The 16,744-nt window shown below is 44.0% G+C and overlaps 1 pseudogene; it reads left to right on the forward strand.

The window, feature by feature from the left end:
• The first annotated feature begins 871 nt into the window (after positions 1 to 871).
• Positions 872 to 16,744, forward strand: part of LOC101285598 (60S ribosomal protein L23a-like) — a 137,764-nt pseudogene continuing 121,891 nt past the window's right edge.

Consider the following 16,744-nt stretch of genomic DNA (forward strand, 5'->3'; position numbering starts at 1 on the left):
GAGAAGCGAGGTCCGACCCCGTTTCTTGTCGGGAGGCCCCGTCCCCGCCGCCCTCTCCCGGGAAATGCATATTCATTCATTCAGTCCGTCAAGCATGAATGCATTCGGGCATTCTTTCACACACACCCAGTGGCCCACCTGTTAACTGCGGGCCACATTAACCAAGGCATCAGCTCTGCCTTCCTCCTGCTGCCCCATTCTGGGCCGCTTAGCCCACCCACCCCAACCCCAGTACCCCACGCTTCCTGCCTCGGTTCCCACAGCTGCCCCCCACCTCGGGTGGGGGCAGGAAGGCCCACTGAAGGCAGTGCCCATACTCAAGATCCACTGCGCCCCCATGTTCCTAACGGGGCCACAAAGGGATGCTCTGCCCTCACCCTCTCCGCGCCGGTATTTCACGCCCCCAAGGGCAACCAGGAGCTGCTGGCAGCGTCCCTAGTTCTAAGGAAGGCGGCCCGATTGGGTCGGAGGGGCTACTCCCCCAGCAAGCCAAGCTATAATGGAGGCCGCAAGAAGTAGAGGCTGGGCTCCTGGGTTTGAGCCTCAGCTCCAACACTAGCTTTGGGAGGCGTCCAGTCTGCATTACTGGGCATCTCTGAGGCTTTTTCTTTATCTACAAAACAGGAACAACTGCTTGGAGTTGGTTCATGCTTTAAGTGAAATGATGTCTGCAAACATGTAACCCACTCAGACAAGGAATCGTTGCATCAGCTTCCCTAGAACCCCGAGGCTGGCCGGAAATCAGCAACCACGTGTTTCTAGAGCCGGGAGAACCCTGGCTTCTCCCCCTTGGGGGGCGCGGAGCTGGGTGCGGATTTGACCACCGGGCTACGGGGAAATCAGGAGCGCCGGATTCCGGAGCGGCCCGGGCATGCGCGGTAGCGGCGGGAGGGTTAAAGACGCCGTTAAGGAGCTTGCGCGACGCCCCGGCTGCCTGGGCAGGGGCGGGCCCCGCCTTATATGGGAGCTGCGCCGGGACAAACTCCGCGGGCGCCCTTCCCGGAGGGCGTGGCCCGACATCTCGGTGAGCCACCGTCACCCCTGTTCACGACCACCCTATCCGGGTCGGCGGCCTCAGCACACAGAACGTGAGAGGGCCCCAGAGCCGGCAAAGCCAGCCCAATTCTTAAAGACAGCAAATTACACACACTTTGTAGGAAGAGTTCTAGTTTTACTCATTAAAGCGATTTTCTGTGTCTGGGGCTTTATTGGTTGGTAGTTTGGAATGTTTCAGCATTCATTCATTCATTCATTTTTCCAACATCCTATACTTGCCTATGAGCCCTCTGTCCCTTCGTGACTTTGCCATTTGACAAAACAGACCATCGCAGTCCTGCAGACACTTTAGTCCCACCTACCACTCCTGGAGCTTTTGAATATGAGGCAGTAAGTCTGCAACTCATGCCGGGCAGGACGGAACAGGGACTTGGCCAGAGAATATTTTTAACCGAGAGTGAAAGAAGTCTCTGAAAGGGCAGATTAATTACAAGGTAGAGAGTTGGCTAGTCTTCTCAAACGTTAATGTGCATGCTTCCAAGTACTTTGCAAACGTTAACGCTTATACAAATCACCTGGGGAATCTTGTGAACTTGCAGATTCTGATTGGGCAGTTCTGGGGTGAAACCTGAGATGCTGCATTTCCAACAAACTCCCGGGATTGTGGTTGCAGCCGGCTGCGACCCACACGTAGGGGAGCGAGGGGTTAGTGATCTCAAAAGAGTGTGGAAGCTTTGAAATACTGATAGTGGAAAACACTCACGTGTCTCCATCTGGGATCCAAGGGGTCAGTGGAAAAATTCAGGGGTCCACATCAGTTGTGTATCCTGGCCTAACAGCCCCAAATTTAGCGGCTTAAAAGAAAGACCACTTATTATTTCTCACGGTTCTGTGAGGTTCTGTGAGGTTCAGTTAACCTGGGCTAACGGGGCTAGGGGCTGGAGGTTGGACTCAATTGGGATTACTGGGAAGCCTGTGCTTCGTCCTCTTTCTCATCCTCAAAAAGGTTAGACCGGGTTTCTTAGTTGGGTAAAGAAGCCTTCCAGGAGGGCACACCCAGTGGCTCTGTTGAAGCTCAGTTTGCTGATTTCCCATTGGTCAAAGGCAGCAGGCCCCACATGGGTGTGGCAGGCGGCACCCACCAGGAAGGAGCAGGTATTATGGGAGCCACTAAAGTTACAAATCTGACAGAAGGTCCATGAACTTGGATGAGAGGGAAAAAAAAAATTACATCTGTAACATAAAATATATTAACTTTAGTAATACCAGAGATTTTGACACCTCTAGAAATTAAAGATATTTTCCTGTTAAATTATCATTGTTGCAGCTTTCTAAAATTGTTAAAAATCATTGTTACTTTGAAATCATGGTAGACATTAGACTGACACTAAATCTTGTAATTTAATATAACCATGTGTTACTCTATCACAAATTTATTTTTCTTATATCTTGCTCACTGTATTTCATTATAATTGATTTTCCTTCCCAACCCATGTATCTTATTTTATGCATTTAATAATGTTATTCTGAAAATGTTGCTTTCACCTGACAACCAAAAGGGTCCAGGGCACAAGAGCATTTAAGAACCTACAATTTGGACATTCATTTGGGTGAATGAAGGGCATTTCTATTTTCCAAGAAAAGATTGAATGGTGATGGAAGGAAGAAAAGATTCTGAGATCTAGGTTAAAACCCAAATAGTATTAAATGAGAATGGAGTATTAATCCCATCACCATTAAGGCCTGTGTGTGTGTGTGTGTGTGTGTGTGTATGTGTGTGTGTGTGTTGGTTTAAATTTGCTTGTTTTGATGTAGCTTATTTGAGTCTTATCTGGGGCTCATTTATTGTTGAATTTTTTTTCCTGATGTTTAGCAATCTCATTACTCCCAAACAGTTGTGAGTGATTTAAACTCCCTGAGACTTAACTCCTTCATTTCAAAGTGAGAAAGCACTGAAATAGAATGTTCACTCCACCTCAAAATATTTGAATCATCTTGAAATACCATTATCAGGGAAAAAAATACCGTATTCCTATCAGCTATCTGTACAGTTATATATTTTTCCTCCAGCCGCTAAGGAATAAAGTTGATTTACACTCTCACAAGTACGACTTTTTAAAAACCTTGATAAACAGCAGACTGGCACACTTAAATTGGAACAAAGAATATACTGACATCTCAAAAACCCATCTGTTTTCCTACGTGCAATTACTGACCTCAAGCATTATATCACACAGTGCACTTATTATCTTCATGTGGGAGTACCTTATGTCATAGGACTTAAGTTGAATTTCAGAGGTATGCAGTGAGCCAATCAACTAAGTATTCTGGTTTTCAAACAAATGCATAATCACATCAGAGACAGAAATCATAGACAGCCGATCCAAGCACAAAACAATTTTCACGTTCTAAGTCATAAAATTTTAAAGTAAATTTAGGATCTCCTAAAATACTAAATATTAAAAACAAAGGTAACTTGAAAAAGTGTACTTTGGAGCCCGAGAGAGAAACCTGAACTCCAAAGTAACAATAAAGATAATCGTGAAAGTCATACATAGTAATTTGCCACAAAGCTATAGGCAGGTAACTATGAGTGGCAGCTTTCTTTTACAGCAGAAGTGAATGAAGAAATCACAGCAGATTCAATTTAATAGAAGCTATCACCCTAAATCACAGTCACTTTATATACCAGAAGACAGAAGAAGGATTGTTTTCAATTGCTTTTAACTAGACCTATGGTCACAAAGAGTTCAGAGTAGATGGACTTTATCGAGTCTGTGGAAGCATTTCAACTTCTTCAGAATGAGAAACCACATTTAGTTGGAGGGATGGGGAAAAGTTTCACAGATGAATTAGTTGTGGAGACAAGCCTTGCAGGAGGGATGGCATTTGAACCTCAAGATGGATGAGGAGCTGACTTTTGAGGCAAAGAAATGCCTTGAACAAGTATTCCGAGATGGGAAAGCAAGGGTCCTGCCACAGGAATAGTGAGGAAGCCTCTTTACCTAAAGCAGTGTTGGAGGTTTAAAGATAGTGATACATTCTCCCCACCTGTTCTTGTACTTGGCACTTTGCAGTGACCTTCCATCAGGGATGGAGGCTGTTTCTCCGCCTGTTTAATATGGCCAGCCTTGTTACTTGCTTTGTCCCATCGAATGCAGCAGAATTAACTTTGTTACTTCCAACCTAGGCTTCAAAAGGCCTTACGTGCTTTCACTCTCACTCCAGGGATCTTGCTGCTGTCATATGGAAGCAAGCTCAGGCTAGCCTGCTGAATGATGGCATGACCAGTCAAACCCAGTGCCACAGCCAATAGCCAACCAACCACCAGACATGGGAGTGGGGCCACCTTGCACCAGCCAGCCCCTGCCAATTCAAGAGCTGATCACAGCCTTATGAGAGCAGCCCAGAACGACAGAGCCTGTCCAGACCAGAAGAACCACCAAGCTGACCTGTAGGCAGAAGGGGATCAGAATATGCCACCCCAAAATATGCCACTGTGGCATGAGAATTATTGTACTCTGAAGGCAATTAAAAAGAAACCAACACAGAAAGAGCTCTTTGCCCTTCGCCATAAATTTCCCTTTGTGAATGTGCTCTCCTCTCACCCATACCAAGAGAAGAATAACCCTTATTACTAGAGACAGAAAGTCAGCAAACCCTCACTAAACAAATCTTTATCTTCCATTCCTTTCCCCCATATATTTATCTTCCCACAATTTATAACCACTAGAAGACCAGAACCCTTTTCTTTTGTGTAGTGACCTCTCCACGATGTATCGCACTTTGTTAAAATAATAAGCTCCCAGCCCTAACTGCTTTCGGGAGTTTTCATTCCTTTTCTGTGATGCCCTCCGTGTGCGTACAATATAAACCCTTTCTTTTGTTAATTTTTATTTTGTCAGTTTAATTTGCACACCCCAGGTTATCAGCTTAAGAGGGTAGAGGAAAAGGGTCTTTTTCCTTGCTGACAAGATTCATTAGCACTGGGCTTCCCTGGTGGCGCAGTGGTTGAGAGCCCGCCTGCTGATGCAGGGGACACCGGTTCGTGCCCCGGTCCGGGAAGATCCCACATGCCGCGGAGCGGCTGGGCCCGTGAGCCATGGCCGCTGAGCCTGCGTGTCCGGAGCCTGTGCTCCGCAACGGGAGAGGCCACAACAGTGAGAGGCCCACGCACCGCAAAAAAAAAAAAAAAGATTCATTAGCACTAAACCAATGGTTGTTGGTTAAGCCATTTGGTTTAGGGTATTTGTGTGTAATCGCTTGCATCCAAATACACCCTATCTTATCTAATGAGAAAGGTTTTGGTTGGATAGGACCATTCAGGAGCCTTGTTAATCATGTAGAAATATGAGTGACATAAAAAATACCTCTGAGCTGGGGCCCTAATCAAGGGCCTTTGGAGTTGTTGTTTGAAGCTGAAAGTCTTTAGGTTCATTTCTTACATTACACATGAGGAGATCAAGGCTCAGACAGGCAACATGACTGCGGACACCACGTTCCCCATTGCCCACTCCCTCAGGGAACTTAAGTCAATGAAGCAGATTCATGGAAGAATGGATGCTCTCTGAACACACTGTCAGCATTCCCACCGCCGTACTGTGCGCGAGCAGAAATGCCATCTCCTCTCCTCCTCTCCTGGGTCCAATTCTCCCTTTGAATTTTACCGTCCCCAGTCTTCCCCCACTGCACCATCTCAGGGCAATTGCTCCCTCTTCCGAATGCTTTGTAACACGGTCAGCACCACTCACTTGTTACTCACTGGAGAACTTTCAACCTTGGTTTTCTGTGTCGCTCTTCCAATCCAATTATAAATCCTTGAAGGGTAAAGAGCAGATCTTATAGTTGTCTGTAATTCCAGTAGTGCCAGATTGTCATATGTTAACATTGACACTTAGCAAAAGCAATAAACTCATTACACTGTTCTGTTTCTGTAGATGGCCAGTATATAAATATGAATTTCTATGTGATGATTCTTTGGCCCATTTTTGTCCTTTTCTGTTTCTCTAACCAGGTCATAACATAAAGGTTATGCCGTCTGTTACTGTCAAGCTTAATTAAGCCCATTATAATTCATTAACCCCTGTGCTTGCTTTGTAATTAACATTGATTAACACAAACAAGTACAAAATAGGCCATCAGCACTTTCCAGAAGTGCTGATGACAGTTATATTGGTAATTCAATATAGTATAGAAGATGATGGGATGGTAATATGCACTCTCTTCACATAAGGAGACAAATATGCTACCACGCAAATCTAGCCTAGAAACAAAACAGTTTGTCCATTGGATTCACCTGATTAAACCTTCACCCTGTGAACCCACCTATGATGGTTGAAACCTTGGGTAGAACTGCTGAACGCACAGATCCAAGTAACTTACTTCATTGCATCACTGGACCAAAAGAGGGAAGCGTTTCAAAGCCAACAGAAGGATGGCAGAGTGACCAGTCACAGCAAAGCAGCCCCAAGGTTCATGACAGACAATTTGAGGCCAAGATCACATAAGCCCTGGATAAGTCCAGGGCTTGATAGAAGCAGGTTGAAGTTTCACGACAATAAGCGTCCAGCGACATTGCATCCGAAAAGCTCCGAGTGACTAATTACTTGAAAATAAACTATCTGCCTATCCAGAATATAAAATACAAACAAAACAAACAAACAAACAACCCTGTATTCTCATATATCCGAGACTGTGTTTAAGTTTCCTTTCTCTCTGATCTCAGAGGTCAGGGATGTATTCTTGGCATCCAGGTTAAGAGGAAGCCACCACGCTTACCTGTGACTCTGGTCAACAGCCAGCGGTGCTGGGCAGAGTTGAACTTTTGCATATTTGTAGGAATAAAGTTAGGCTGTTTAGGAGCTGCAGCAGTTTTTTTTCTGTACAAAATAAGTAACTGGGACTCTGCCCCACTGCCCTCCAGGGAAGGATTATCAGAACTGAAACCATCCAAATCAATGGGCCCTGTGCAGATGACTTCATAAGGGGGCCATGGAGTTCTTATAGCTCTGTTACTGCTGTGGAAATCATTCAAACCCTAAAAGGGGTGTTAGTTCAAAATAAGGTGTTTCAAAGTCGTTACTGAAAGAGTTGTAATGTTCATGAATATCCCTGAGACACCATGACTTCTGTATACATGTGTGGCTCATCGAGAAATAAACCTGCCTGGTTAAAAAACATGGAGGATTTGCTGAAGTTCATATAGCTTCTAAATATGGAAACTGGAGTCTGAACCCAAATGTGTGTGTCCTCAGAGCTGGGCTTTCTCTTTTTTTACCCCTCCTCCCCAGCAGAGGATGTGTTGGAGAAAGTGCTAGAAATGGAAAAGCAGCTGTCAGAAGCAGAATTCAATAGAGAGAAAAGCCACAAACACACGTTGATACAAAGGGTCAGCCTTAAGCAAGACAGTGACATTGGTGACGTTTGTCCTGGTGTCCACGACCTTCCTGCTCGCTATTATCAGACATCATATTTGGGGTCTTATATCCATGCCAACAGGGTTGTACAGAGTCATTTAATCCCCCCCTCCCTCTCTCTTTCTCTCCTAACCATGTTAAAAAAAGAGAGAGAGACAACGGACCCAAAATGGAGTCACTTGTGCTAAGTTCCGTGTCACCAAACCGAGATTTAAAACCTAACTTAAGGGACTTCCCTGGTGGTCCAGTGGGTAAGACTCCATGCTCCCAATGCAGGGGGCTCAGGTTCGATCCCTAGTCAGGGAACTAGATCCCACATGCCACAACTAAGAAGCCCGCATGCCGCAACTAAGAAGCCCGCATGCCCCAACTAAAGATCCCGCGTGCTGCAACGAAGATCCAGCGTGCCATAACTAAGACCCTTTGCAGCCAAAATAAATAGATAAATATTTTAAAAAAAATAAAACCTAACTTAATCACAGTTTCAGCCTCCCCCAGGAATGGAATCTTAAACCAATCCATCTGGAATTACTGGTCAGCACTGGTGAGGTAATCTGCTTGATAGACCCCTGAGGTCCCCTAAAATAAGGTGACCTTGCCACAAACAATCAGCTCTTTGCTAGTATAACTTCCTCGTCATGACCCCTTTTGCCTATAAAGCCTTCCATTTTGTACGGCTCTCTGGAGCTCCTTCCTTTCCGCTAGAAGGGATGCTGCCCGTTCATGAATTGTTGAATAAAGCCTATAAGATCTTTATAATTTACTTGGTTAATTTTGTTTTTTAACAACTATGACACTTTTTTCTTCTTCATTCATTTTTTAAAATAAGATATAAAATACATTCAGTGGGGTACGTAAAGTATACAAATCTTAAGTGTATAGCTCAATGGATTGTTTCATGCATGTACACCCATGTAACCCCCATGCAGACGAGATTCGGAACACTTGGCGGCATCCCAGAAACCCCCGTCAAGCTACAGGCTTTTTATTTGAAAGTCAGGTTTAGTGAGGTATCATTCTCATACAGTAGTATTTTCCCCTTTTTGCAGGCAGTTCTATGAGTCTTGAAAATGCATATTGTTGTGTGGCTACCAATAAAATCAAGACATAGAACTGTACCATCACTCTCTGCCCCCACAAAAAAAAAACCTTCCCCTCAGCACCTTTGTAGCAAATTCCTCCCTCCTTCTCCAACCCCTGGCAACCACTAATCTGTATTCTGCCCCTATAGTTTATCTTTTCTAGAATGTCTTATAAATGGATCCTACAGCCTGAGTCTGACTTCTTTCACTGAGCATAATACATTTGAGATTCATCCATATAGTTGAGTGTATCAGTAGTTGCTCCCTTTTTATTCCTGAGTAGTACTTAATTATATCACGTTCCGTATAGCCATTCATCAGTTAAAGGACACTTGGGTTGTTTCCAGTTTTTTGTCAATTATGAATAAACGTTCACATACAGGGTTTTGTGTGAATCTAAGTTTTCATTTCTTTCGGGTAAACACCCAGGAAGTGTATGTCTTGGTCTATGCTAAGTACATGTTGAACTTTATTACTTTTTTTTTTTTTATTTTACGCGGGCCTCTCACTGTTGTGGCCTCTCCCGTTGCGCAGGCTCAGAGGCCATGGCTCACGGGCCCAGCCGCTCTGCGGCACGTGGGATCCTCCCGGACCGGGGCACGAACCCGTGTCCCCTGCATCGTCAGGCGGGCTCTCAGCCACTACGCCACCAGAGAAGCCCCTTATTACTTTTTTAAGCCGAACAGTTTTCCAGAGAGCTGGTACCATTTTGCATTCCCACCAGCAATATAGGAGACTTTTAATTGCTCCATTTTCCCATCAGCACTTGGCATCACCAATTTTTTTTAAGTCACTTTACTAGGTATGCGGCACAGAGTTTTGAAGTTGAGCAAACATGTTCACAGACTTTATTGCTGTCTTCAGAGAAGACTTAAAATCAATCTAAAACATCTAACTATATATATATATAGGAGCTACTTGGCTGCATGCTAATCAGGCAGTTCATATTAATAATCCTGACTGGAATTACCTGTACTCAATCAGTCCAGTTTTGATTAGTTTGTTTATACCTCAAGCGGCATCCATGGCAATTCCCTTAGCACACTTCTAAGGGCAAGAGTCCTGTATCTTACTTGCCGCTGCCCTGCAGGTGATGCCTCAATGTTAGGGCTCCTCACTTCCTTTGGCATCTTTAAAACACTTTACAACCTGGCTCTAATTGCCTTGTTTATATGTGTTTTCTGTACCCAGAAAATGAAACATCAGTCCAGCTTCTACTTTCAAGAATATATCTATCAAAAACACTCTAAGACAAAGGAAGGAAAAAAAAAAAAGCTTCATTGCAGCAAACAGTTACACTCAGGAGATTGCTAGAGAATTCAATCACTTTCCTGCTCTGCCTTCAATATGCACAGACCGTACGTTGCTATTTTCTAGGAGTAACCGAGGATGATTTTTCTGACCTGGGCAGAAATCACACGTAGTCAGAACATGGTCCTCTCAGATCTGTCACACAAATTCCTCCCTGGCCTGTTGCTTCTCTCTGGATCTCACTGCTAATACCTTATTCATTTGCATCCGTCCACCCCATCTGCTGGTTCTAATGCTGTGCTGTCAGCAATTAGCCTGTGATGCATGTGTTACCTCCTACACATTACGTATGTCCCTCCCCTCCCTCTGCCCCAGCGATTTCCAACTCTCTGCCCCATCCCCAAACAGGAACAAACAGACATCCTCAGCTGCATCTTCTCATTTTTTCTAAATTATATTACTTATTGTAAATAGATAATACATACACAAAGGATAAATTCAAAATGTACACAAGGGGCATAGAGCTACAAGTCTCTTGCTCCCTGGTTCCCCGGTTTCCTTGCTCAAAGGCAACTACTGTTACCAGTGTCTTGTGCCCTTCCAGAAAGAGCTAATCTACACATTGACAACATACAGTCTCGCGATTTTTATTCTTTGCAGAAATGGTAACAATTCATAACACTTTTTGCACTTTGCTTTTTTCACATAAAATGTGTATCTTGTAAAACATTTCACCTCAGCATACCTGCATATACTTCTGTGTGTACCTCAGTGGATTTGCCTCATTCTTTAAAAGAGTCATTTAATGTTCAATGTTGTGTATGTTCCATAATTTATTTTACCAAAGTCTTTTTTTAAATATCTAAAATAATGACTTAGTGGCTTAAACAAGATAGAAGTGTGTAGCATGAAAAAAGATGAGCAGAGTTAGGTGGCTCAGGGCTGGCGTTGGTAACCACAATCTCAGAGACTGAAGGTCCTTCTATCTTGTTGTTCCTCTCTTCCTAGCTCATGGTTTTCTACTTGTGTTTGAAGGTGGCTGCTTGAGCTCCAGCCTTCACGACTGCATTCCAGCCTGAAGACCAACATGCTCCCTGTCAAGAAGGACACTTCCCAGCTCACAAAGTCCTTTCACTTATATCTCAGTTTCCAAAACCTGTCACAAAGCTACATCTAGCTGGAAGGGAGGATGGGAAATGTCATCACAACCCAGGGAGTCGGTGGAAAATTTGGGGTTCTATTAAGAAAGAAGGAGAGGAGAATGGATATCGAGTTACAACAATCAGTTTCTGTCCCAGAATTGTTGCCACTCTTCTCACTCATACATTTGCTGCCGAAGTATGTATCTTTGTGAACATTCTATTTCACACTATGCTGGAGGATCTGTAGAATTTCTAGGTCGCATGGTGTGTGCATTTTTATTTTCATGGATATTACCAATTGCCCTCCATTGGCAAAGGAACAATGCACACCCGTACCGACATTTTGCGATAGGGCCTGTTCCCCCACATCCTCAACAATTCCAAGTCTGCTCACATTTTTTTTATTTTTTGATCTTTACCAGGATGATATCTAAAATACAGTACTCCAAATGGTCTTAATTGGACTTAATAGCACTTTCTCTTATTTTTAGTGAAGCTGAGTACTTTTTCGAATGTCCAGCCATCATTCGTACTTCCCTTAACTCAACTGTTTCCATTGTTCGCCCACTTATTTATTGGATCATTTCCTTGTTACTCCATAGACATTCTTCATAAGTTGGGGAAATTACATTTTCAGTAGTATACATGATAAATATTGTTTCATAGTTTTGATTTTATTGTTTTTATTTTCATGACTTTTTTTTAACCAGAAGTAAGCCTTTATTTCCTTGTTTCACAAGTAAAGCTTAGCTGAGTTGGTTGCTTTCTGGTGATTAGTCAGAGGGATCAAATTCCATATCCTCCTTCCAATCTGACTCTTCCTTTGCTACACACTTGGCTGGGGCTGGCGCAGCAGCCACAAATAGAGATGCATCAATCCAAAGGCCTTGACTTTCGCAGCAAGTGGTAAGGTATAATCAGCTTCCACAGACCAAGCCAGGACTGCTTGGACCTGCTGATGACAGAATGTGTTACCGATGCAACGGGTGGGCAATCAGTCTGCTGACATGTGCTGGCGACACTGCGGACACCCTCCAGGAAGCAAGAACACAGTTTCCTCTGTGCTGTCAAGGACCTGGGGGCTGTAGATGCTGGATCATGAGCCTAAGAGAGAAGAGCTGATGTTCAGCATGTTCGTCAGTGTGGTTTCACGGCTTCTCCCTTTGTTTCCAATCTTAATTAGCTGCACATCATAATTAGCTGCACATCATTTCAATGGCGATTCTTTTTTAACATTGTCAAACTGATCCGTTTTTAAAAATGCTCTTGAGTTTTGGGACATTCTTAGGACGGCACTTTCCATACCAAAATCATAAAATAAACTCATCTATGGTTTTCTTTTTCATACTAATAATAATTACGAAGAGACTCCAACTTGATTTATTTTAACATGACTCTGGTTATCCTGACCCCCGACCCATCCATCTTCCCCCACTGATTTGATAGCTTGTCTACATCTCAAAGGAAGATAGCCGTTCTTCTTCACTTAAAATGGATACATCTTAATTCCACTTTCTGTTTTATATATCCTGTACTGTCATTGATATCATTCACTACATTTCAGAGTTACACTTTGCAGTTGTATCCAGTCTGCAATGAGAAGAGTCAAGCACTCAGACTCATCTGCTCACAGCCTAGATTCCGAACCATACAATGCGAAGCGGTAGACTGTTGATGGGGAAGGAATTCAGGCTTTAGAGGTTTTTATAGGCTGACTTGTGTCCACCCCAAATTCATTTGTTGAAGCCCTAATGCCCAGTACCTCAGAATGTAACTGTATTTGGAGAGAGGGCCTTGAAAGAGGTAATTAAGTTAAATGAGGTCACACGGGTGAGCCCTGATCCTACATGACGGGTGTCCTTATAAGAAAAGGAAATCGGGACACAGACAAACCCAGAGGGAAGACCACATGATGACACTGGGCAGAGACGGGCGTCTACAAGCCAAAGAGCAAGGCATCAGAAAAAACCAACACTGTCGACACTGTGAGAAAATAAATGTCTGTTGTTTAAGTCACCCAGTCTGTGGTACTTTGTAATGGCAGACCTAGGGAACTCACACAGAGGTACACAGAGCTGGCTGAATCAATTAGGAGTCTTCGGCAGCAAGTCATAGAAGTTTATCAGAGCTACGGTCTTAGGTCGTGTTCCCTGGGCTCTGCGATAGGGATCTGCAGGTGGATTGAGAGTGGTCACAGTGGTCACACCTGTGAGGGAGTGACGGCAGCAGGGAGAAGAAGTTGAACCGTAATTGCAGCAGAAGCCTCAGTTGATCCGACGGGGAGCTCTGGACCTGAGATGGCCTTGAGGGTTGTCCAGATTGAGGCAAGGGGGCTGGGTCTTTGTACTCCTGCAGGCTGCCCCCTGGACAAGGTCCTCAACCAGGTGAGGGGGCTCTTTGTGGCCGAGGGCAAGTGCTGGGAGGGCCTCAGCTGTGAGCCATCAGGGCCAGCGCTGCTGTGGCCCAGGGGAAGGGATCTGACGGTGCACTCCTGCATCCTCCTACCTCTGCAGAAGGGAACTTCTCAGCTCGGAGGGGCAGCCTGAAGGAGTAGCCCTCAGGAAGGACTGGCCCAGAGTGGCCTGGAGAGTTTGCAATGCAGGAACAAATGGAATAGTTTCTCCCGGCAGCAACCACTGGGATGAATCGGCCCCAACCATCACTGTGCCATTCCTTTCAGGATTCAGATTCATAGGAGACAGAGTCTACTTAACGACTTTGATCACCTACTTGCCAGTTGGGCAGAGGAGGGCGTGGCCCCTTGACCGACAGTCACCGGCAGTCTGCACAACATGGGGGAAGGCTGTTTCCAAAAAAAGGACAATTGCAGTGTCATCACCAGAAGAAAGGAGACAGATACTGAGCAGGTGAAAACGTGTGCATTGCGCCCAGGCCATCTGATTTGGAATCGCAGTCTTGGGTGTCCTTGGGCAAGTAATTTGAACTCACAAAACTTTAAGTGCTTCGTCTGTAAAGTAGGAATAATATTACCTACCTCACAGGATGTTTCAATCTTAAGAGATCCCTCTCTCTCTCTGTGTATGTATATATGTGCAAGTGTCTACATGAACAAATTACACATACATACATATATACACACTAATATATTCATGGTGCCTATGTAATAACAGCCACAATTTATTTGAGTGTCTACAGTTCCTAGGATCTCATCAAGTACAGTTGACCCTTGAACAACATGGGAATTAGGGGCACCCACACTCCACCCAGTGGAAAATCCATGTATAATTTATAGTCTGCCCTCTGTATATGCAGTCCCTTGTATCCGCAGTTCCACATCCCTGGTTTCAACCACTCTCAGATCATGTAGTACTGTAGTATTTACTATTTAAAAAATCCACATTTTAATTGGACCCACAAAAACCCACGCTGTTCAGGGGTCATCTGTATTTTCTATCATTTCATCTGTTTTCATTTTGCTTCCCTACCTCTTCTTTGAGAACAAGAAGGGTATCTTGTCTTTTTGAAAGTACTAATCCTCAAACTCTAGATTTGGAAAACCCCTTAGAGATGCTGCCTCTTTTCTGCAGAGGACTGTGGAGTTGCAAAGTTTTACAACGTTATATTCCTCATATTGGGTGTGGGGTGTGCCTGATTTTGCATTTTAAAAATAAATAGAAAATAGAAGTGTAAAGAGAAAACCAGAAGTGGAGTTTGCCTGATAGGTCATCTGCTCACAGGGGGATGTACAAACAGAGCCTTCCCGGGGGTTTTCAATACCAGGTGGTCCAAGGCAGAGACATGATGAGAGCAGGGTAGCCTGGTGTCAGGACATGGGAGGCTACCTAACAAAGGTCAGATACCAATAAAGTTCCAAAGATGCGCACCCAGTCCTGTGCTTTCTTTGCTGATTCTAGAGAGCGACACCTATCATAGGCCCAGGCAGAACTTGAGCGGAGAGGGGGTTGGTGAGGAGAGGGCAGGGCGAGGCGGGAGGAGACTGGCATTTTCTCCCAAACATCTATTGTCAAAAAGAAATCTAATTCCAGCAACTCCCACACACAGCCACCCAGAGGGATAGCTTCTGCGGATGCTTCTCAGCTTGCAAATGTTTCCCCTCCGAGGTCACACAAATAACTGATACATCCATTTCCATGAAATAAATGCCGTCCTGGAGGTCTTCTTGTCACAGTCAGAGGTGATGAACGGCATCGATGGAGCGGGGTGATGGCATCGCAGCGTGATTGAAAGGGTTTGGGATGGGGTTTCCTATTTGGTTCAGACAAAATAAAACCAGTATCTGTGCTTCGTCTTTTTTGAAGAGATTGTTTCCTGAGCTCACTCGTGCTTGAAGCCTGTTGCAGCGCTCAGGAACAGTATTAGCCTGTCACAATTATAGATCAGTTCATCACCACAGGCAGTCTCCAACCTCCTTGAACTCTTTCTAGGGGAAATGACTTTCCTGGGTCTCCCTTATCCCTGGGTGTGTTGTCTTCTGAAAAAGTTGGTGCTGTAGTCATCCATCTCTGCAGAGAGCACACACCCAGGGGCCCTAGGGAATTTGCAGGTGGCCACTTATGAGAGACCAGGACCCCCATTAGCTTGTGGGTCAGCAGAAATGAGACACTCAGACACATGGACGCGGTGGGGACAAGTGTTTGCTTAAAGAGGTTAAGGATATACTTGATGTTGAAGAACTTAGGGTTCCCTGGTGTATTTCTTATCCATCGCTAAGGCATGCCCAGGTCAGTAGACTCAGGTGGCCAGGCCACAGTGAGGACGTCAGGAGAACTCTCAGTATCCTCACTCTTAGACTTGCTAGCCTAGGTTACCCCCTGCTGACCTAGGAAGACACATCCTTAACACCCTGGCCCTTGACCTTGCTTTACTCAACAGCAGCCTGTCACCAGACCCACTACACAGTTTTCAGCTATCAGGCTCTTTGCTGCAAAAAGTCTTTCCATCCCAGGGGCTTTTTCCAAGCACAGGCTTCAGTCTTGCCCTACACATATAAGATGTATACCCTGAAACTTTCAAAACATTGTTGAAAAGAAATTAAAAAGATGTAAATAAATGAAAAGTTATCTCATTCATGGATAAAAAGACATATTGTGGTAAAGATGGTAATACTCCCCAAATGGATCCACAGATTCCCTATCAAAATCCCACCTGGTTTTCTTGCAGAAATGGCCACGCTGATGTTAGAATTAATATGAAAATTCAAAGGATCCAGAATAGACAAGACAAACTTGAAAAAGAAAAACAAAAGATAGAAGACTCACACTTCCCATTTAAAAAAACTTACTACAAAATTGCAATAATTAAGTCAGGGTAGTACCAGTTAAGGATAGACATATAGATCAGTGGAATAGAACTGAGAGTCCAGAAATAAAGGGTTAATTGATTTTTGATAAGGTGCCAAAACAATTTAGTTGGGGAAAGAATAGTCTCTTCAACAGTGATGCTGGGACTACAGGATTTCCACGTGCAAAAGCATGAAGTTGGACTCCTTTCTTTTACCATTAACTCAAAATAGATCTTAGACCTAAATGTGGAGCTAAAAATTATATAATTCTTAGAAGAAAACATAGGAATAAACCTTGTGACCTTGAGTTAGGAAATAGTTTTTTTAGAGGTGATACCAAAAGCACAAGTGCCAAAGGGCAAAATAGATAAATTGAATCTTATTAACATTAAAAACATTTGTGCTTCAAAGGAAACCATTAAGAAAGTGAAAAGACAACCCACAGAAGTATAAAAAATATTTTGAAATATTTGCAAATCACATGTCTGTTAAGGGAATCAGACAACAAATTTGTCAGTGAAAAGAACCCAATCTAAAAATGGGCAAGGTTCTGAATAGTAATTTCTTTAAAGAAGATATACAATAGTCCAAGAA

The sequence above is a fragment of the Orcinus orca genome, chromosome 16, assembly GCF_937001465.1.
Source record: "Orcinus orca chromosome 16, mOrcOrc1.1, whole genome shotgun sequence".
NCBI lineage: Eukaryota > Metazoa > Chordata > Mammalia > Artiodactyla > Delphinidae > Orcinus > Orcinus orca.